This window comes from Cibotium barometz, chromosome 10 (assembly GCF_041138505.1).
Source record: "Cibotium barometz isolate CiBa-2024 chromosome 10, ASM4113850v1, whole genome shotgun sequence".
NCBI lineage: Eukaryota > Viridiplantae > Streptophyta > Polypodiopsida > Cyatheales > Cibotiaceae > Cibotium > Cibotium barometz.
Genome location: NC_141055.1, coordinates 107,288 through 129,416, shown reverse-complemented (window position 1 = coordinate 129,416; position 22,129 = coordinate 107,288).

The following is a 22,129-nucleotide window of genomic DNA, read 5'->3' as shown; positions in this document are numbered from 1 at the left end:
GCACTAACAGAGAGAGATACACATGGCAGTATGGAACTGTAATGGTTCACTATGGGTGCAGCCTGGACAACTGGAGCATGTTATGGTGTGGAGAGACATCATACTGCTGACAGAGACACATCAGAGCCCAGAGAGAGGGCTACCTCGAGTAGAGGGATTCCAGTGGGAGTCAGCATACAGGAGGACCACACGCCAGGGTGGCTCGTCCATGCTATAGGCGGTGGATAGCTTCCTTTACCATCGAGTGGGTAAAGAAGCTAGCTGTGGTAGGTCGAGGCTCCTGTGGCTTAGGTATAGGTGGCTGCTGTGGGGCATGGTATAGGCCCTCTGCATATGTGTGCCATATCTGTGGGTATGCAATAGGTGTTGGTGTCCGGGGCTCTCTGAAGTGCCGCCATGAGATAGGGCTATCTCTACTCATGAAGAAATGAAAGATCTCTAGCTCCTGTATCTCTGCGAAGGCCCGCCTTTTGCGGTGAGTAAGTCTCCTCATCTCTCTCCTCGACTCCTGCTCTGTGATGGCTCCCAAGGCTCTCTGTATGCGGAGCCATGAGTATAGGGCTCTGCACTCGTCATACCATCTGTTATGGGGCATAGTCCCAGATCTCGCAGGCTCTCCTGAGTGGACACGATGTGGGAAGCTCTGTAATGCAGCCGTGTGTAGGAGTGACGCCAGGTGGGCTCTGTAATGGTATCCATAGGTGCCAGGGGATCCATGAGTAGGAGCCCATCCTCTACTCTGCCAGTGTATATGTCTGCCGTGTCATGTGTGAAGTAGATGGTAGTGTGTGGCGTCGGTATGTGGGGGGCTGGTGATACTGGTGATCCGGCTAGTGAAAATGCCAAGTATGTATGATCTGCCCCAATAGGACGAGGTGGAATGGAGAATGAGGTGACAAGCTGTGATGCCTCCAAAGACCCCATAATGTAGTCTACCACCGTGCCTCCGGTCCGTGTATGACCCCCATGTGGGAAGCATGCCAGCCCTCCTGATCCCGGGCACTGTAGCATCTCGTTATAAATAACGAGATGATGCCTGGCTCCCAACTCTAGTAAGTGGTCCCCACAATATCCTCTGTCTGGTCCAGTGTCCTCTGATGCTCCACTAGCCTCTATCTCCTCTGGATCCACAGGGTGGAGGATCTCCATGTCATCATAGTCATACACCTCACACTGTCTGCTGCTCTGTGTGTGGGCATTGAAGCCGCCCGTAAGAAATACTTCCCCTAGTGGTAGAATAATGCATAATCTCCTCTGACAGAAAAGTGTATGGTGGGCTCCTGTCTCCTCCTCCTGTGGCATGTCCTCTGTAATGACATAGGAGGATCCTGATGGAGGAAAGTAATATAGGGCTATGTATATAACCCTGTCCTGTGAGAGCTGTAAGCTGATCCACATGTATCTGGCCTCTGGATCCTGTGCTACCACTCTCAGTCTCCCCTGTAGCTCCCGTCTGAATAGAACTGCTACCCCCCCCGACCCTCTCGAGGTGCCGACCATATGGGCCTGCAGGAGGGTGAGCATCTCATATATGCAGTAGATTCTTTGGCTCCTTTTCTTGCACACTTGTTTAACAGGGCACTAGCAGAGGGTTTGCCTGCGGAGTGGACGATGCACACCATTGTGCCGATTCACAAAACAGGGGATATGCTCGATCCGAGCAACTACAGGACGGTTATGGTTGGCCACGTGTTGGCCAAACTCTATGGTGCAGTGTTGGAGCAAGAGCTTAGCTTATATGCTGAGCGAGCAGGTTTTCGCTCATCAGGGCAGGCAGGCTTCAGGAGAGCTTTCTCTACCACTGACCATGTATTCACTTTGAGATGTATGATTGATCAGGCCAGAGTGAGGAAGAGAAAGCTCTATTGCTGCTTTGTGGATTTCCGCAAGGCATTTGACACAGTACCACGAGAGAGGCTCTTTTAGCGCCTGCAGTCTCTTGGCATACCAGCAGATATGACATGGGGCATCTATACATTATATGAGCAGGTTTTTGGGTGAGTCAGATGCCCAGGAGGTATGTCCGAGACTATTGCTAGCACCATTGGTGTGAAGCAAGGATGCCCACTTTCCCCCACGCTATTTGGGTTATACATTGATGAGGTGGCTGACTTCATTACACGGGGAGGCGGAGATGGAGTTGATTTAGCAGGTACCTCAGTACATATTATGCTTTATGATGCCGATGATATTGTATTAGTGTCTGAGTCTCCAGGAGGTCTACAGCAGCATCTACATGCACTCGATGATTTCTGCACACAGAGGGGTCTTACTGTGAACCTTGGGAAAACCAAGGTTATGGTCTTTCATACATCGAGACAGGGCAGGAGTGAGCTGACATTCACTCTCGCAGGACGCCGAGGTGGTAACATCATACGTATACCTGGGGGTTACCTTCTCTGCAGCAGCCACACGCTTCACCATGGGTTCAGCAGCCAGAGCTAGATAGACACGGGGATATGAAGCATTGGCTATGCTAGAGAGACAGTGCCACCAGGCGCATTTTCAGGAGCCCCGGACGAAGGGGTGGCTATTTGACACATTAGTCACACTGGCACTGATGTATGGAGCAGCGGTATGGGCGCCATGCCTTGCTACCCATTGGTGGACACAGATAGAGAGACCACAGGCCCTCATAATGGCACGCATGATACGCAGCATATTGTCAGTACCTCATGACATTACCCGAGTAGAGTTTGCTGCGCCTCCTATGATGGTAGAGGCCATATTCCAGACTATATGCCTGCTAGACAGATTCAGAGAGATGCCACAGGACAGATTGTCATACAGAGCTTTTGAGGCATCTAGACAGCTGGCTGAGGCAGGAGACAGAGGATCATGGTATGCAGAGGTCATGCATTGGTTCTCACAGCATGGCCTAGACATGGATCATCTACCACCATTCCAGTATGACAGACAGGGATGCACCACATATCCGTCTCTCATAGTGAGAGGAACAGAGTATTGAGACAGGACCTATGGCAGCTCTATACAGGAGAGACATGAATATCGCCTACACAGCCTCTTCCACACCGAAGATGTTGTACTACAGAGATCACTTCATGAGTATCAGTGATGATGGATTTATAGAGAGGCCTAGATACATGGAGGGCTTTTTACCACACGGCTCCTGAGTAGCTATTGGTCAGCTCAGAGTCTCATCACATCGACTAGAGATCGACACTGGCAGAGCAGCACGGATTCCCCGAGAGGAGAGGGTATGCAGATTGTGTAGAGAGGAGGTGGAGAGTGAGGAGCATTATGTATGCAGATGCAGAGCATATACAGCCATCAGAGAGAGATATCCCATTTTATTCAGAGAGCCACATTCCCTACGCCAGCTCTTTGAGTAGCAGACGAGCGCATACTAGGGAGATTCATTCTAGACATACAGCGTCACAGAGAGACATCATTACAGGCTCAGACAGCTCCAGAGGGGGGACGATAGACACACATTACATTATTTTTTCAGAGATCCACCCCACTCCCAGCCCCTACACAACAGGGAATTAGTATCCAGAGAGCAGAGACACTGAGAGCCCGCAGGAGACAGAGGACACCTGGCTTTCGGACACCACGCCTATACCAGAGAGAGATGACAGAGATCAGAGCTCAGTTCCACAGAGAGGGTGCGGAGCGACTGGCTCGCTTCAGAGCAGACCCAGGCATGTTCTTCAGGGAGCAGACCCAGGCATGTTCTTCAGAGCAGACCCAGGCATGTTCTTCAGGGAGCTGTGGACACCCCCTTCATTGATGTATACCATTTTATACCCCCAGTATGGTACAGGATGGAGCTAGCGACCCAGGCATGTTCTTCAGGGAGCTGTGGACACCCCCTTCATTGATGTATACCATTTTATACCCCCAGTATGGTACAGGATGGAGCTAGCTAGGTTGCATATCATGATTGTATACTCCATGCATATAGCTTTGCATTCTCCTAGTAGTAGAGCTCCATTCCCTCCCCCACTCATTGTACTTATTGCACACCCAGATTCAGCTTTTTAGTTCAGTACTTTTTCATTTTGTTGGGATGACAGAGGATACCCCATACAGGTACACTGATTTGTCTCATAGGCCGAGTTCGGTCTTTTGGAAGACATCAATAAAATCTTTCTTTCTTTCTTTCTTTCTTTCTTTCTCTCTCTCTCTCTCGTCTCTTAAAGTTTGAAGTGTTAAAAGTGTATTGCTAAAGACTCGCGAAACTCATGATAAAGAAGGCGGTGTGAGACTTGTGTGATAGGATTCTTCATTAGGCATAATTCCGCTACATGTTACAACATGCTCATCAAAAACATCTCTGTTGACAACAACCTCGTTCCACTCCGGGTCATACAACGTGTATCCTTTGGAAAGAGAGTTATATCCCACAAATACAAGCTTCTGGGACTTCGAGTCAAGCTTCCCTCTTTGCTTCTTTGGAATGTGAACATAGGCATCACTCCCAAACACATGGAAATGGGAGACATCTGGTTTCTTGCCAAAATAAGCCTCAAATGGAGTCATCTTTGGTATTTAAGTCGTCGGAGATCGGTTGAGGATATGGACAGTCGTAGCCATAGCCTCTCCCCAAAGTGGACGAGGAAGATCACGATGCTTCAACATCGTCCTCGCCATCTCCACCACAGTCCGGTTCTTTCGTTCAACCACTCCATTCTTTGAAGGTGAACCTGTATTGGCCAGCTTCCACTTGATGCCATGTTCCGCACAAAACCGCACAAACGCATTGGAAGAAAACTCTCCTCCTTTGTCAGCTCGAAGAGTCTTTATCTACAATCCAGACTCTTTCTCCACCATCACATGCCACTCCTTGAACCGAGCAAAAGCTTGGTCCTTTTCTAGGAAAGGAAATAAACCCATGTGAATCTGCTATGATCATCAACATGCAGCATAAAATACAAAGAACCTCCCAAGGATGGGGTCTGCATAGGTCCACACAAGTCAGTGTGTACCAACTCCAAAGGTTTTGAAGCCCGCTTAGAAGCCTGCTTCGGAAAAGATTCCCTGTGCTGCTTACCACGGGTGCCCTACCTGCTGCCAACATTTGGCAAGCCATCCACCATTTGGTCCTGGAAAGCCCGCCGCAGCGCATCCACATTCAAGTGGCCAAAACGGAAGTGCCACAAGTCACTGATCTGAGTGCCTTTCAGAGAAGAGAGTGCGGAGAGTTTGTAGATATCGTTCCCCACTCCGCCTTTCCATACAACCTGGCACGTTTCTCTGTCCTGTAGAGCAACAGAATGCTCCTCAAACTCCACCCGGAAGCCAGTCTTGCAAACCTCATGCATTAACAATAGATGAAAACCAAGTGCTGGGACGTAAAGAACACGAGAGGAATGCTTCCCCCCTTTGCCATTGGGAATAATCTCCATCCTGCCCTCACTATGAATCGGTATAGTGGAATTGTTGCCAATGCAAATGCGACGAGACTGTCGTTTAAGATCCTGTAAGAACTCACGAGAAGAATCATGTGCCTGGAAGCACCACTGTCAAGAATCCACTCCCAAGTATCCCTGGCGGTGAAGCCAACTGCGTCCTCGCTCGAAGAAGATGAAGCATCTGTGTCCAAATTATCCAAGTGCACAAAGGCGGGAGTCTTTGTAGCTGAAGCTGAAGAATCAGCACTCTTCTCGGTATTCCGCTTAGGACACTTTCTACAATAGTGGCCTTTCTCGCCACAATCGTTACAGGTCTGCTCGGCCTTCAGTTTCTCACGGTCTTAATCGGGCTTCTTCTCATAAGACTTCTCCGATGAAGACTTCCCTTTGCCCTTATTGTTGTTGTTGTTACGGCCTTTCGATCGTTGGCCAATCAAGGCCTCAGAACCTCCGCCATGTGGAGTGTTTGTAAAACGCTCTTCCTGGTCTAAGACCATAGGCACAAGCTCCTCCCATGTGATGGTGCTGAGCTTGCCACTGGTGATCAAAGAGGAGTAAAATGTTGAGTACCGAGAGGGCAAATGAGACAACAACGTTGGCCATGTTCTCTGAAGATATCTCCTTCCCAGCATGAAGAACCTCCTGTTGAAGAGCCTACAACTTGTTGATGTGCTCCCGCATCGTCGAAGACTTTGCAGGATTCATCACCCGCATTTGCACTTCCAAGGAGATCCGCTTCATGGGTGATACCTTGTTATACAGAGAAGCCAAATGCTGCCAAATCCCTCTGGCCAAACGTCATATGCTTTATATGATTAATCACCTGTGGTGTGCAATTAAGGAAGATGAAAGAACGTACATGGGCATTGACACGATCCCACAACTGTGCCTGAGCCTCCCGTTATTTCCTAGTAGAGGGTAACAACTCCCCGTCCTCCCAACTCCGGTCGTGGAACACCAACCACAATGAAATCAGCCAAGTCATAAGACTCCAAGACAGACTCCATCATTTACCTTCCACATGCCGTAGTTGTTCCTGTCCAACTATCTATCCACTGGGAACGTGGGGAGTGTAGGGATCTTCAAATGCTTCTTAGCCATCTCAAGCAAGTCAGCCATCTCAAGGGTTCACAAGGTCTTGTGAAGGAAGGGTGGGTAGGAAAAAAAATGAAGAAGAGGCTGCAAATAGTATGCAAGGTGGTTGTCCAACGGTGATGGCCGCCTTCTACCCAATCTCCAAGTCCCGAACAGCCCAAGCAATCTCCAATCAGCACCACAAATCAACAAACCCTCGAGGTCCCACTGTCTTCAAGCCACCTAGGGCTCTAATACAATGTTAGATTGCACAGTGGAAATGAAGACAACTATTGTAGAGAGCAAAATGCAGATGATAGAGGGAGAAAGAAGCTATGTAACTCTGCTCTATATACACAAGAAAATCCCGAATATGATACAAGACAGTGTGGGAGAGCTAGGGCCATTTTATATGGCCCTGAGTTGTTGGTTAGCCAACCCATAAACAGCCGACAACAGCATAGATGCTCACGACCAGGTAAAAACCAGTCGGCTAGGTAAACATCAATCGGCCAGAACTGCAAAACAGGTCGGGTAGCAAGGAATCAGTCGGCCAGCATCTAATACAGCCGACAGCCAGAACCAGTCCTCCCACACCCAGCAAAAATGGAAAAATACTATAGAGAATGAGGAAAAATGAGGGAACACCTAAAATGGATAGGCACACCGACAACAGAGGCCCTGGTGTAGTGTACAGACAGGAGTACAGACAGGAGATGACTGCTAACAGGCAGATCTCCTTTCTCATTCAAACATTTTGCTTAAGGATGATATCCCACCCAGTATCCCACTCTCTCGTCCTGAGGATCATCATATCGATTTGGTTCCTAGGGCAACACCTTCTAGCAAGTTTCCCTATCGTCTTTCCAAAACTTTCAAGGGCAAGCTAGAATAGCAGTCAGTACTCAAACATTTGAAACCTGTTCCTTATGGATGCATTTTCACAGTCAACACAGAGCACCAAGCACTTAAGTGGCTCTCGACGATGCCACGTACCGAGTGGAGTGATCAGCACACTAGTAAGCTCTTCCACCAGTTTGGAGGACTGAATAAGTACATCCTTGGTAAGCATTACCGAGTGGCCGATGCTCTTGTAGAAAGACCCGCATCCAAACTGAATGGGAGAGATTTAGGGTTAGAGTTCATGTGGGAGACATACACACAGAGAGAACAAGGGAGAGAGAGAGAGAGTTGTGGGGATAAGTCAACTCATCAAGATGAGTGTGTGACTCCCCTATCACACATGTATATTGCACTAGTACACATAGTGCACTTAGTACATTAAAAGTACTAAGTGTACTATGTACTATAACTTATGGGCTTGTACACACTACAAGGGTGGGCATAGTGCCTTTACCCCAACAACCTCCCACTTAAAGGCAAAGTGCCCTTAAGTAAAGGAAAAGAAAAATTAGCATGTACATGATAATATACAAGGCCATATCAAGGCTGAAACTAGCCTCATCCAAGGCCCATCAAGTGTCTGCAATGAGCAAACCGCTCCGGAGGCAAACTCTTTGTCAACAGATCAGCCGGGTTGTCATCCGTATGAATCTTAACAAGCTGAATTTGCTTGTTCTCTATCACCTCTCTGATGAAGTGATACTTCACATCCACATGCTTCGTCTTTGCATGAAAGACAGGGTTCTTTGCCAACTGGATGGCACTCTGACTGTCACAATGCAACAATGGAATATCCCCTGTATAACCCAAATCAACCACTAACCGAGATAGCCATAATGCCTCCTTGCAAGCCTCTGTGGCTGCAATATACTCGGCCTCTGTAGTAGATAAGGCTGTGCACTTCTGCATCCTGGATATCCATGACACAGCACCTCCTGTGAATGTAAACACATAACCGGTAGTAGACTTCCGGTTATCTGGATGACCGGCATAATCCGAATCCATGTAACCATGCACTAATGTATCCTGTTTGCCAAAACAAATGCACATATCCTGTGTGCCCTTCAGGTATCTCATGACACCTTTCACTGCTTCCCAATGCTTCTTGCCAGGGTTGGCCATGTATCTAGAAATCACTCCCACTGCAAATGCAATGTCCGGCCTAGTAGCAACCATGGCATACATGAGACTGCCACAAGCTGAAGCATACGGAATCTTGGCCATATCAGCCCTGTCACTATCCGACTGTGGGCTGTCCATAGCACTGAGTTTCACATATGGAGTCAAAGGAGTACTAGTCTTCTTCCCCCCATCCATATTGAACCTCTGCAAAACTTTGCCAATGTATTCCTTCTGAGACAAATACAACACATGCTGATTTCTGTCCCGAAGTATCCGCATACCCAAAATGTGATTTGCATCACCTAAATCCTTCATATCAAAGGTTTGATGCAGCCTCTGCTTCAAGGTATCCATCTCCTTACGAGATTTCCCGGCAATCAACATACAAGATGAGGATCAATAGGCTGCCATCCAAAGCTTTCTTGGTGTATAAGCAGTGATCTATGTCACTTCTCCTGAATTTCTGGGATTTCATGAATGTATCAAATTTATGATACCATTCCCTTGGTGCCTGTTTGAGCCCATAAAGACTCTTTTTCAGCTTGCATACAAGCTTCTCCTTTCCATTCACTGCATAACCCTCTGGCTGTTGCATATATATCTCCTCATGGAGATCACCGTGAAGAAAAGCAGTCTTCACATCCATCTGAATCAAGTCCAGATCATCATGCGCAACCAAAGCTAACACAGCTCTAAGTGTGGTCATTTTGACCACTGGAGAGAAGATCTCCTCAAAGTCCACACCATATTCCTGCTTGAAGCCCTTAGCCACTAACCTGGCTTTGTATCTTGGCTTTGCATCAGGTGCAACTTTGAGCCTGTAAACCCACTTGCATGGCAAAACCTTCTTGCCTGCAGGCAAATGCACCAACTTCCATGTTCCATTTTTGTGCAGAGAATCCATCTCTGACTTCATGGAACACTCCCAAAGAGCCTTGTCTGCCCTCTGTAAAGCCTCCTTATAACATGAGGGCTCCCCACAGTCAGTGAGCATCAAGTAGTCAACCCCTGGAACAAACCTGTCAGGGGCTCTGGAGGGTCTTATGGACCTCCGTACCCAATGACCATCATTTGCAGGTTGCTGTCCAGCCTGCATATCACCTATTGGTGGCTCCTGTTCCATGCCATAAGGCTGAAAAATCATGCCCGGTATCTCCTCTAACTGTGGTATATCCATAGGGATATCTTCTGCCATCTCTGGCTGTCCATTTGGACCATTTTCAGCACCATTTAAGGGCTGGTTTTGCTGCTGTAATGGCTGATTTACAGCCCTTGGTTGTTGTCCATGATGTCCATCATCATCAAAGATGACTCTGCCAGGCTCCTGTTGCCTTGCAGGCTCCTTATACATGCATGTTTCATCAAAAATGACATCATTGCTGCGTATAATCTTTCTATTCACGGGATCCCAAAGTCTATACCCCATTTCACCTCTGTCACCATATCCTAGGAATATGCATTTGTGAGACTTAGGATCAAGTTTGGTGCGCATTTCCCTGCGTATGTGCACGTACGCAACGCAACCAAACACTCTCAAGTGCTTGTATGACGGAGGCTTCCCTGTCCATACTTCTTCTGGCACTTTCCCACCAAGCCTCGTGTTAGGTGACCTGTTTATAAGATGAACGGCTGTCATAACAGCTTCAGCCCAAAAACCATGAGGTAATGCAGCATGTGACAACATAGAACGGACCTTCTCCTGTATGGTCCTGTTCATCCTCTCTGCTGTCCCGTTTTGTGGAGGATCATATGGAGTAGAGAGCTCCCTCTTGATGCCTTTAGCATCACAAAAGTCCTAAAACTGTTTGGACATATACTCTCCACCATTGTCGGAACGCAAAGCCTTCAATGTTTTGCCAGTTTGATTCTCAACAAGAGCAACAAACTTCTTAAACACTGAGAATGTATCACTCTTCAAACGAAGAGGATAAACCCACACCTTGCGTGTGGCATCATCAATAAAAGACACAAAATATTTTGCCTCTCCCAAAGAAAGCTGAGGCATCTCACATACATCTGTATGCACAAGCTCTAATTGAGCATCTTTCTGTCCAAGAGCTTTCTTGTGGGGGCACTGTAGTTGCCTACCATATATACAATGCTCACAAAACTGAAAACTTGAAAACTTTAGAGAAGGCAAGTAACCAAAACGAGACAATTGCTCCATTCCTTTGACACTCATGTGTCCCAACCAGCTATGCCACATAGAGATTTCCGGCAGCTCGGTTGCATTTACATTAGCATGGTGACAAACACCTGCATGCATGAAGTAAAGAGTGTCCACCTTAGAGCCTTTGGCAACAACCAGTGAGCCCTTACTAATCTTCCACTTTCCACGACCAAATGTGGTAACATAATCAGCATCATCAAGCTGTCCAGTAGAAAGCAGGTTCTTCTTGATCTCAGGCACATGCCTGACATCATGGAGCATAAGCTGTGAGACATCTGAAAACACAAGCCTCACATCACCTCTGCCAAGAATCTTGCATGCATGGTTATCACCCAAATAAACTACTCCTTCATTGCCAGCAGTATACCTAACAAACAAGTCTCTGCAACCTGTGACATGAAAGGAGGCACCTGAATCAATGATCCATGAGTGCATACCATGACCATCTCCTGCAAGAAGTGAATGGGCATCAAGTGAAGACGTGAATAGGACTTCATCCTCACTGTCACCTGCATGTGACACATTGACTTCTTCAATCTTGACTCCACTTTTGCCCTTTGGCTTTACATCTTTGGCTTCATCTTTGTCTTTGTCTTTTCCTTTGCCCTTCTCCTTTTGATCATTCTTCCATTTGTAGCATTGCTTTTTGATGTGTCCCTTCTTGCCACAATAATGGCATTCCAAGTCCTTTTTGGAGCGGGACTTGCTCCTTCCCCGTTCTTGGCTTTTACCCCTTTGCTGGGATCTCCCACGTGCATTCATTGCATTGGACTTTCCAACAGAGTTGTTTTTCCTGTTCATCTCCTCTTGAAGGAGAGCACCCTCAACATATGCATATGACAGCATAGCATTCGAATTGCTAGTGGCTGTCCTGAATGTGTCCCAACTCTCTGGCAAAGTGCATAAGAGAAAAGTGGCTTTGAACTCATCGTCCATTGCCAACTTTTGATTAATAACTTGGCTGACAATACCATTAAACTCATTTAGATGGGCTGTCATAGACGCCCCTTCCTTCATCTGAAGACCTATGAGTTTCTTTAACCAATACACTTTGCTTGAGGCACTTTGCTGGGCATACAAGTCCTGCAATCTTTGCCACATTCCCCAAGCTGTCTTCTCTTCACGAATGCTGAAAAGTAAAGAGTCTGACACAGATAACATGATAGTAGATCTTGCCAGCTCATCCATATCTTCCCACTCTTCAGCAGTAAGAGAAGCGGGCTTTACACCCCTTTCTTTGATAGGCTTGTGCTGCTTCTGTTGATGTGAAGCAATGAAGAGCTCTCACCTGTGGTTGCCATAACAATATGCAACCTATCAATGCCTGACTCCCTGCAAAATGTGCAAACACTGCACCAAAAGCGCACACAGTGCTCACAGTTGTTCTCCCAAGCTTTATCTCCCACTGCGGAAGCACAAATGCAACTTTTCTCCCACTGTATGTGATGAAATCACCAAAATCTGGTTGCTGCAGATTTAGGACAGCACCTTAAATGTGCTCTGTTCCCCTTCCAAAGTACTGTACAGCAGTACTAAGTGCTCACCAATGATGTACCAAACCTGTACCGGCAAGTACAGCAGCTGAAATTGAACCTTTTGCTCATTCAAATCAATGTGCAGCCATGCCAAAACTTGCACAAAGCTGTGCCAAATCTGTACCAGCAGGTACAGTAGCAATAAATGCTCTCTTGGCTGTCCAAATGAGTGAAAATCAGACTTTTACAGTCCCAAACACTGCATACAACAGTCCCGAACAAAAATTGGGCAAAAGCCCCTTGACTGCAAGCTGATTTCTGAGGATTCAAGGCATAAAAGTCTTGCCTGCTGCTTTGCCAAGCTTAACAAGCATAAAATCTTGATAAGCCCCTTGATTTAAGATCAATTTCTGATCATACATGGTACATTAGCGCACATGAAGGCATCCACCAGAGTCTTCGCGATGCTTCCCCCTGGCCACATATACATCCAAGCCCCTTGATTTACAGGCACATTGAGTGCTTGTAAGGCATCAACACATTGTCCACAGCATCAAATGCGATTGCCTGCATGCAAATCAATTCAATCGGCACAGAAGCCCCTTGATTTGCACTGCAATTTGCTGTAATTTTGCCCAAATGTGCGATTTCTCACATCATACAGCATGTATGAGTGCTTAATTGCACAATTACATCAAAAGCCCCAAATTTCGACATCCAATTTCCTGCAAATTGATCTTGATTGTGACCAATGTCACCCAATTTTGCCAATTTCGCTCAAAATTTGAGCAATTTGGCACCTGTACCTGCTCAATTGATGATTGTACCTGCTCAATTGCAAGTCCCAAAAAAAAAATTGAAGCAAGATACCTTGTAATTTCTGAATTTCTCTGATTTGCAGGCTGAATTTCTGTTGATGCTGTTGCAGAAATCTGATGTGCTGATGAAGGACTCCTCACGCTTGCCTGTTGAATGATGCTGCTGCTGCTTTTGTAGTCTGATCGTGGAGGGCTGGTCGCAGACGGGGCCCTGTTTGGGCAGGCGAAGGACCAGACGGCGCTGGTAAACACCTCGCACCCTCCTTCGCACGGCGCCCGACTAAAAAACAATGCTGGGTGCTTTTACGTATTCGCCCCACCTGCAGCGTTTGTGCCGCCGCCTTCGCCTAGTGGTGGCGGGTAGTAGCGATAGCCACTAGGCGCACAGTTTGCGCCTAGCACACAAGAACCTGAAAAAAAGGACAAAGCGTGATGTCGGTGGCGAACCTGGAGAACCTGACGGCGCTGCGGCACAGCTACTCCTCGCTCGCCTGAGTAAGGACGCCCAGCGTTCAACTATCCGCAGTCCGCTTTGGAAGCCTTAGCGCACAACAACGCGTTGGGCAAGCAGGCGTGTGCTGTCTGTGTGAGCGTTGCTACACGTAGCTCTACCCGTCAACCCCTAGTCGACCTGCTATCTCAACGATCACACAGACTGCTGTAGGCGCCTAGCTCCACCATCATGTTGGAAGTAAACTACACATGTAGAGAGCTGCAGGCTGGCTCTGATACCAGTTGAATGGGAGAGATTTAGGGTTAGAGTTCATGTGGGAGACATACACACAGAGAGAACAAGGGAGAGAGAGAGAGAGAGTTGTGGGGATAAGTCAACTCATCAAGATGAGTGTGTGACTCCCCTATCACACATGTATATTGCACTAGTACACATAGTGCACTTAGTACATTAAAAGTACTAAGTGTACTATGTACTATAACTTATGGGCTTGTATACACTATAAGGGTGGGCATAGTGCCTTTACCCCAACACAGACCATTCAGGAGTCTAACATTCTCAAAATCTCTGAAAAAGACTTGGATAGCATGACCAATCCGCATGTCGATTCCGCAGAGTTTGGTATTCAATACAGTTTGGCCCTCAATTCTGAGCCTGGCCATTATTCAGTTCACAGACAGGCACATAAGCCTAGATGAGATGTCCACTTCAAGGAAGGGGATTGGGTCTATTGGCGCATCATGAAACAAAGATTGAAAGAAGTGGGCAAACGTTGTCCCAAGCTTTCTTTTCGTAGTTTTGGACCCTTTCCTATAGTTAAAAAGATAAGTGATGTCTCCACCATGAAGTTGAAGTTACCTAACAGTTGGACGATGCATGATGTTTTCCATGTCTTTTGGCTAAAACCATATGTTGGACCGTGTTTGATGTTTCAGATGAGCAACAGCCACACGTGGTAGACGAATTAGAAGTCATTGAGCTTGAGCAAACCTTTCTTCATCGTTGGAAGCATGGTTCCGGTCGAAGACTCCGTTAGTTCTATACGAAGTTCCGAGATCGAGGTACCCATGAAGTAGTTTGGCTAGACGAAGAGTTCTTTCAAGAGTACCCCTAGTTGTTGGCGGACTACTTGGAAGCCATGAACTTGCCGCCAAGCTAAGTAGGGGGGAATGTCACATGCACTCTGCACTGTAGTGCATGGTGACAAGATGGCTCATCATCAGTGTAACATTGTACAATAGTAGAACCCTTTAGGATTTGATATTTGTTGTACGCTGTGACCCCATTGTAATCCTCAGTCGAGGATATGTCAGGCACAAGCTACGTAGGTCATTCCTTAGCCAGCTACGTAGGTCATTCTCAGCCATAGCAAGTCAGTCAGTCAGTCTAAGTCCCCTAACCCACTTAAAGAGACGCATTCATGCATATACAATCAATAGAAACCTTAGGGTTTGCATTAGAAAGCATTTTGCATATTGCACATCATTCATCCATTGCATCTAGACCATGGCAAACACCCCAGATATCATCTAGACCATGGCAAACACCCCAGATATCATCTAGTATTTATCAGGATATTTACTAGGAATTTTTTGGTAATTTTCCCATCATTTTCAGCATTTTATACATATTTTATGCATTTAATGTGGACATGAGCAGTCGGCCAGCTCTGTAGCCAGCCGACTGGCTCTTGTGGTCCATATAAATAGAGCCCTAGCATATTCAGCCATTCATTCATCATATTCAGCATAGAGCATTCAACGCTTGGAGCCTTCAGCACAAGGAGCATAAAGCGATTGCAGTTTCCAGCCCTCATACCTCAGCGTTTTCCTCCTACAGCCCTAGGCATATCAACGCATGAGCATTCAGCCCCTACATCAGCAAAACGCAGCAGTTTCAGCATTCAACCAGCATTCAACCTTGCGTTTTTTGGATCCATACAGTTTTCAACATTCATCTATTCATCGTTTTGCCCCAGCCACTTGGTGAAGGTAAAACACAGCATTCATAAGCATTTACAGCATTCACACTCAGTCTAGAACAGTCCCAACAAACAGCCCCTCTCTTAGCCACAGCTTTGCATCCCCTTCTCATTCCATTGGGAAGAGTGCATAGGCTCGAGTGGATTGCTGAACTTGCGAAACTCAGGATACAGAAGATGGTGTGAGATTTGTGTGACAGGATCCTCCAATACGAATACTTCCGCTACATGTTACATTGGTATCAGATTCAGCTTGTCCACACACATCGTATCCTAGCGTGAGGGCATCCTTGGATGGTCAGATTGTGTTCTGGCACGACCACTGACTTCAGCATCATGTCTACAGAGGAGAGTACCCATCAGTTGGAAGAAGTCTCCCCCGAAGGAGACCTTGCTCTTCGACTACCGCAGACACCTTAGCTCTTCTTAGAGCTCAGAACCAGCTGCTCATGGAGCGTCTCCAACTCTTGGAGGCAACAACAGCACGTCCTCCTCCGCCTCCAGCAATCCCTGACTACATCTCCCTCTTCTTTCAGATGGAACAACAAAGAAGAGAAGACGAGGCCCGAAGGAGAGAAGAAAAAGTAGAAGCAGAAGCTAGAAAGCAACAAGAAAAAGCAGAAAGACGGGACTATGAGGAAGCCCAATGCAAGATTGACGAAGACCAGTGTCAGGCTGAACTCGCCGCTTGGGAGTACCAACGAGAGCTCGATCGAGAACGTATGTTACTTGAGCACCAAAGGGAAAAGGAGGCCATTCATCTTAGATACCAGCACCTCTCTTCAGCATCCCCCGCCTCAGGTGCCACGAGCCAGCAGTTCGCTGCATCAACTATCGTCATTCGCAGTCAACCAAATTTCAGTAAGTATGATGGTCGTGCCTGACTTATCCTGGACTGAGGATTACAATGGGGTCACGGCATACGACAAATATCATTCTGAATGGTACTATACTGTTACAATGTTGCACTGATGATGATGAGCCAGTTTGTCACCATGCACTATAGTGTAGAGTGCATGTGACACATCTAGCCCACTCCGAATCTGTAAAGGCATGCAACTGTGAATACCCCCCCCCCAAGATAGTGCCTTGTAGGTAGCAGAAAACCCGCTTGATAGCCTGCCATTGCCTGGAGCCTAGGCTATGCATAAACCTGCTCAACTGAGAGACCGATGGAACATGTTGGAAGTGTGGCCTTGACACGAGTGTACAAGTGAAAGGAGAAGTGATATAAACTTAGATTTGTCCACCAAAGTGACCAGGTCTTTTTGATGAACCATCACCTGTGATTTAATTGGTGACGATTGAGGATGCCATCGGTTGAAGCTCTATGGGTAGACTTTTGTGAAGATAAGATTGCACTTGCGTTGTTCTGAAATAACCTGCCGTTTTAGAGGATTTTCTGATTTTTTCAGTGTCTTCATCATTGTGGCCAACTGGTTCCAATCAAAGCAGTGCATTTGCTTAACCATCTACCTTGCCTTGCAAGTATGCTGGCTTCTGGTTGGCTTTGCTTGTCAGTTTACACGTGGTGTGGTGGCGTATAAACTTCACTAGCTTTTGGTTGGCTTTGCTTGTCAGTTGTTGACACATGGTGTGGTGTCTTATGAATGAAGTTTTTTCTTCTTAGTTTTACATGAACCTGTATGCTTCATATTGCATTGTATGCTATGCATGATAAGCTTTGTTAGAAGATTCTCATGAGTGTATGATGGCATGTTTATTGCTGTTCTCAAAGAAAATAAAACTTTTTCAAACATGCATGTATAGGTGAACTAGAACACGAGTGCCAAGTGGTAAAAAAATTCAAGTTCAAGCTTTACCTACCTAGCTCACTTACACTGGGTTTTTTGCAGTGCAGGTCATAGCTTGTCGGAGTTTTAAAAGGTAAGGAGATGCAAGGTTCACTGAAAGGGAAGATAATTAGATGGGACACCTGATCAAATTAGGATTAAAGCTTGAAGTGTGCGCTCTTAAAAATGTTTTTCGATTATTTGATGTTTGTAATGACACTATGCAGCTGTGAATCTCAACAAAAGGGTGAGGGCTAGAATGGGAGGTGTTTTTTTTTCCTGTTTTCCGCCCTGCTGCCCCTGCTCCAGTTTGCCCTAGCCCCCACTTTGTCCCGCCTCCTCCTTTGGGCACCTTTGCAGCCCTTCCTCTCCACCTTCTCCCTCCTCTGTGTCGCCTCCTCCTTCCTCCTGTGAGCCCTTCCCTTTCTGCCTTGCCGCCTCCTCGTGCCCCCCCCCGGTTCAGCACTTTTTCTCAGCAGGTTTTAGCAGTTGGACTGCTTTATTTCAGCAGGTTTCGGCTTCCTTTGGTCTTCACCCCTTCAAGACGAGTCCATGGCAGCCCCTCCGTCATCCCCGACCGAGCCCACCACCCCCTGCCTCCTCTCCGAAGTGGACCTCCAGCTCCTAGCATTAACAGTAGCCTCCCTCGAAGCCTCAACATTGGTTCACAAGATTGTGGGTAGCCTCCCACCGCGCAGCCAGCTTTGTGACTTGCTCCAGGCCAGCCTCCTTGATGAGCCGGGCAAGATCCTAGATATCCATACCCTCAGGCGTGGCTACTACCAGGTGGAGTTCGACGCCCCAGCAGCTTCAGATCGCGTGCTTCAGCTGAGCCCCATTGCGTTATGCACGGCCTAGGCGTTTTTTGCACGTTGGCAGCATAGCTTTGATCCCGCCCCCGACCCTCTAGCTGGAGTATCTTGATTCTGGGTCACAGTCTGTTTTCCAGGAAGGTGTACCTTCCACTTCTTCTTGTCATTGGGACAATGATAGGGCAAATGTTGGCATCCCCGGTGACAGCAGCTTCAATGCTGGCGGGGGGTGACTGAGATTCCTTCACTCCACATCAGCATTTCCTCTCTGGTGACAGTACCGCATGTTATCTCTCTTCAATGCCTCTGGGGGGTCCCCATTCTTAAGCAGGTACTTAGGCCTTCGTGGCCAATGTTTCATTTGCCATCATATGGGTCACCTTGCTAGAGATTGCCCTCGTTGCCATTCTAGGCAAGTTCTGCACGTGGGTCCAGCCCCTTGGCGAGCTCCGTCCGCAGACTGATTCATCACTTCTCGAGAGGGCCCCTGGCGATAGCATGGTTAGCAGAGCCTCCGCATACTTAAGAGCTTGATGCAGGACCTGGAGATTTGCAGGAGGATTGAGGAGCTATGGGAGAGTTTGGCCTTTCATGGGGGCACAACAACGACGACTCTGGATACTGGGCTCAAGGAGATCAGTGCCGTTCTCTAGGAGGTAGCTCAGACCAAGTTAGTAGAGTTTAGAGAGCAGGAGAGGAGTCTCTGCTGGAGCCTAGCCTCCCTCCAACGCCTGCAGGAGCTCACCCTGGACAGCCCTTGGATTGAGGCTCATATGGCCACAGCCCGCACTGAGATCAGCTCCATAGAGGAGAGGAGAGTGGAGTACAGATTCCATGCTCGCGCGTCTTTTTGGAATCAAGCTAGAGACAGAGGAACAGGGGACGTCTTTGAGTGACATGGCCTCACCGCTGGAGGGATGGCGTCTGGAGGCTTAGAGGATCAGGCGACAGGCTTTCACTTTCTCGTTCAGTTTGCCAAGGATGTCCCCTTTCGCCATTCCTCTTCTTTTTTGTGGCGGAGTCGATGAACAATTTTTTAGCCTCCCAGGAGATTGGACTACAAGGCCTGAGGCTACCTATCAGATCTCAGGAGGAGCTCCTCGATTCGGAGTTTGCAGATGATACATCAGCCTACACCTCTCGAGATGTGGAGAATCTTGGGAGGTTTACGGATGCAATCAAGATCTTTTGTTGGGTCTCAAGAGCTGAGATCAATCAGCACAAGTCATGCGGATTGTGGGTTAGCTCATCCCCTGCCCCGGCTTGGCGCCCAGTTGAGTCCTCAGTGGATTCTGAGTACCCTAGTGCGTTACCTTGGCTGCTAGGTTGGGATTGACATCACCCTAGATCAACAGCTTGCCCCCCTCCTCTTGAGCATTCGGAAGAAGCTTCTATATTGGAGCACGACCAAGCTCTCACTCACTGGTCGAATAGTGGTGGCGAACCAGATCCTTCTCGCTGCCATGTGGTACATTACCTCTTGTTGGGCTTTTATCAGGGCGTGAATTGGCCGAGTACAGCGGTTGATCCACAACTTGCTTTGGGCAGGAGCAATGGCAGGCCGGCATGGGCCAAGGTGGCTTGGGTTTGCCACAGAGGTGGCCTGAGCATTATTGATCCTTTTATGCAGAGTAGAGCCCTTCTGGGCAAACTAATAGTTAGAGGCCTCCTCTTAGGCGGTGAGCCTTGGAAGGACTTTCTCATGGCCCGTATCTTCGCTCGCACTCTAGTTCGTGGTGGTCCATGGTCCCCTGAGCCCGAGATGGACTTCACAGAGATGAGGACCCGCGGCTTGAGCCATATTTGGAGGACCGCTTTACGGCCAGCCTCTTTGGAGTCAGGGACCACATTCGTTCTGCTTTGGACGAGGAGAGACTTCGTCAGCCATTGATCTGGAACCCCTTGACTACTCTTCCTTGGCCACATGCTAGGCTCCCCTCCTCACGTCTCATGGGGGTCATTGAGAGAGGGTTCGGCCCAGTCTCTTGGAGAGTGGCTCACCTTCATGTGGCTCCCACGGGAGACCCGGGAGTGATCAGGTTTCATGACCATAGATGCCACGTCGACCCTCCCGGCCAAGGAGAGACTATGGAGATTATGGTTATGGAAGGGCCGAGCACTGATGTGGCTGCGTTGGGATCCAAGTGAGTGGTAGTGGCATGATCCCTTCGTCCCTGAGGATGACCCGACATCCCCTTCTTTGAGTACATAGTCCGTATGGGCCGCATGATTCAGATGCTAGAGGTTGATAGTACACTAGCGGCAACAATACACTGACAGACTCAGGACATCCCGCACGTTTCCTCTGCGATTTTTGGAAACGGCTGTGGGACAGCTTCTGGCCATAGAAGATTACTCTTTCTCTTTGGCAGATAGCTCGGCATTGGGCACCTGGCTAGTAGTTGGAGGTCGGCGTGCCCTTTGTTCTAGGTGTGGACACCCATAGGAGTCATTGCGTAGTTGCCTTTGGGATTGTCCCAAGTCGTAGTAGGTCTAGTAGCGGATCCTCCATATCTTCTGTCACCAATTGGCCGATCATTTGGTCCATCTCCAGTTTTGTGTCTCGTTCACTTGAGGAGGCCAGGCCGGTGTCTCATGTGAAGGGGCCAGTATTTTTGCATAACATGGACGGGAGCCAGACTGGTGCTACACGTGTGTTAGTAGGATGGTGTCGTATGGACGGGAGCCAGACTGGTGCCACCCGTGTATGACCTGGACTGTGTTCTATCCATGGGATTGTCACGCCATGGAAGAGCCAGTATTTGTGCTGTGTCTTGCCTATGGGATTGTCACTCCATAGGGAGGCTTGTGCCTGGATCTGTGTCTTACCTATGGGACTGTCACTCCATAGGAAGACCGGGATTTATGTTTTCTGTCGTGCCATCATTGTGCCCGACAGAAATGTTTAGTACTTGTTCCATGAACGGGAGATATGTCCATGATACTGTTTGCACATGCATTCATGTTTTGCATGTTTGGAACTGTTTTCGCATGACTTGTATTCTTGTGTTTGCCTGTTTGACGTGCCACTTACTGAGTGGGGATGCCTGCCAGTGAGTCGTGAAGTTTGCTCTGTCTTCTGACGAGTTTTATTGCGTGTGAACAGGTGGTAAGTGTATTGCATTTGTTTATTTCTTAGCATTCTTTTTAACCTTTGTTTTTTACAAGGTTGCAGTTTCACACTCATTAATGAGTGGGCACCCTTCCCAATATTTCATGGTACTCTTAGAAGGGTGGGCACCCATTTTGGGCACCCACGTTTGAGTCATGGTGGGAAAGGGAACCCCTCGTGTGTGGGGGTGGGTGCATGGCCACCTACCCACCCCCCACCTTGGAACCTTGGGAACTGGCCGCCTCCATGCAAGCTAGGTGGGCCGGCCAGCTGTTGGACGTGTGCCCTATCCAACGCTTACATATAGGCGACCGCTTCATCCAGCTATCCGTATTCGACTGTGCAGGCGACCGTTTCATCCGGCTATCCACAGACGGCTGTGCAGGCAACCTCTTCATCTTGCCCTGCAGTCGGTTGTCTTCTTGCCCTGTAGGTGACCGTGTGTAGGACCTCACTGCTCTTTGGCCAGCAGGCGATTCAAAAGATTGGATGGAAGGATGCCTGGAGGTAGGCATGCAAGAGCCTATAGAGCTCAACAGCTCTAATGAGATTGACGACGATGAATTCATAGAGCCCCGTGGAATCACTAGCACCTCCACTATTTGAGTTAACAAACTGGGGCAGTATTTTGAAGGAGATGAACTCAACGCAGCACTACCCATATCCTTCGATAGCCTTCAGGTCACCGCCATCCTTGATGGAGGGGCCGGAGTAAGCATTGTCACTAAACAATGCTAGGAAAAATGGGGAGCACCTACCATGGATGACATAGCCTTATTGGTGAAACTTGCTGATGGAGCCACCGCAAGGCCCATAGGCCTCCGGAGGGACTTGAAGATCAAGATCCTTGGGACCAATTTCTGCCACACCTTCGTGGTAATGAATTTCGGCCGATAGTCTGTTTCATATGATTGCATCCTAGGATGTCCCTTTATGAGAGAAATGAAAATGATCCATGATTGGGACATGGATCACATCTACATCCAGAAAAAAGACCAAACATTCAAGATCAACTTGCGCATGTGGAAGGTCCATCC